We start from the raw sequence: 2,051 nt of genomic DNA, 5'->3' as shown, positions 1-2,051 counted from the left end.
TTATTTATAGGAGATAAGTACATTTATCTGAAAAATGTTTATTACATTCCTTCTATGAAAAGGAATCCAATATCTATCTCTTGTTTGCTAGAACAAAATTATAAAGTTTCTTCGATAATGATGTAAATAAATTTGTCCTACAAAATTAGAAAATAACTTGTATTTGTTAAAACCAACTGAGGTTAAAGACGATGATGTGAAGATAGCAGTTACCAACCCTCTTATGGCAACCACTACCTATCCCCATTTCCATAACCTATATAAATAACCTTAGACTTCTCATAAACATAAACATACATACTTTTCCAAAGACATCATACAACTACAGGAATTTAAACAATTGCGCAGGTTTATACATATATAGCAACTTATCTACATATACGCAGGACAATGGATCCCGATAGTTCTCCCCCTTAGTTCCTAATATGTACATGATATCCAAAATATAAAAAAGTCTACTTAACCACCTACTTTTCTTCCTTCTTCCTTTTAACTTCAACTTTAACTTCCTTTAACTTCCTCTGGGGAGTTGACCGCTACCTGGAAAAAAGAAAACAATGAAAAAAGTGAGCTACTAGCCCACTAAAAATAATTAAAGCATCTAAACATGACACCTAGACCACTAAGCTCAGTGATTAAATTGAACTCTTCCAACGCATAAGTTGCAACACCATCACATAAGCTAGTTTGCAACGCATTGACCCCTTACTTGGCCAATGCGCCTTCAGCCTCTTGCTTCCGACCTTCACGACTTAAGCCCTTGTGTTCACAACTTCCAAGCCTCTACTATACTCCTCAACATCCCCTCAAACCAATGTACAAGCTAATGCCCGCTGCATGGGCCTCACCCTTTCGGCCATCACTTCACAAGCCCATGCCCAGGCTCGGCCCCTTAACCAACACATACATTATGCCTTTTGGCCTGGCCAGCCATGGCCTTGGTGCCCTCCTACGCCTCCTTTAGGTAAGTTAGGTTGTTGCATCCCCTACACCTTGGCCTTCACCAGGCTAATCATGGCTCTCAATGCAAACCTCACACTTAGCCATTTTTCCCTTTTGTAACTAGGCATCATCTTGCATCCCTTTGTACCCGAGAACTTAGACTTCTATACTTAGGACATTTTCCCTTTAAAACTCCTAAGCCCTTTTCCTACAAACAACATTCATATAGTAGAATTAACCACACATCAATACATTAACTTAACTTGCTTACATAGGAAAATAAGGCTTAGGGTTTACAGTTTATCTCCACCATAGAAAAAGTTCATCCTCAAAATTTGCTTCAAGTTAAATTAAACAAACAAGTGGGGGTATCTGTTCTTCATTTGTTCTTCAATTTCCTAAATAGCCTCTTCTACTTCATGGTTTCTCCATAATAGCTTTACTAATGGTATTGTTTTATTCCTCAGTACTTGCTCCTTCCTATCAAGAATTTGTGCTAGCTTCTCCTCATAAGTCAAATCTTCATTTAACTGCATTGGTTGCTCCTGTAAAACATATGATGGATCTGGTACATACCTTCTCAATATAGATACATGAAAAACATCATGTATCTTAGATAGTTCTGATGGTAGTACTAGTCTATATGCTGTTGGCCCGACCTGTTCTACTATCTCATAGGGTCATATATATCTTAGGCTCAACTTACCTTTTCTGCCAAACATGAGCATTCCTTTCCAAGTTGATAATCTAAGAAATACTCGATCTCCAACCTCAAACTCGAGCTCTCTTCTTCGATTATCTGCATAACTCTCCTATTTGTCTCGAGTGGTTTTCAAATTTTCTTTGATCAACTTAACACTATTTGAGGTCAGTTGCACCAATTCTGGCCCTATTAACTTTCTTTCTCCAACTTTGTTCTAACATACTGGTATTCTAGACAGTCTTCCATACAGGGCTGAGCCATTCTAATGTTGGAAAGATAGCTATTATTATAAGTGAACTCTATCAATGGCAAGTGTGTATCCCAACTACCTTTAAACTATAACACACACGCTCTCAGCATATCTTCTAACGTCTGAATCATCCATTCTGATTGGCCATCCATCTGG

Source organism: Benincasa hispida, chromosome 7 (assembly GCF_027475165.1).
Source record: "Benincasa hispida cultivar pf3 chromosome 7, pf3_genome.v1.1, whole genome shotgun sequence".
NCBI classification, from domain to species: domain Eukaryota; kingdom Viridiplantae; phylum Streptophyta; class Magnoliopsida; order Cucurbitales; family Cucurbitaceae; genus Benincasa; species Benincasa hispida.
This window is presented reverse-complemented; position numbering follows the sequence as displayed.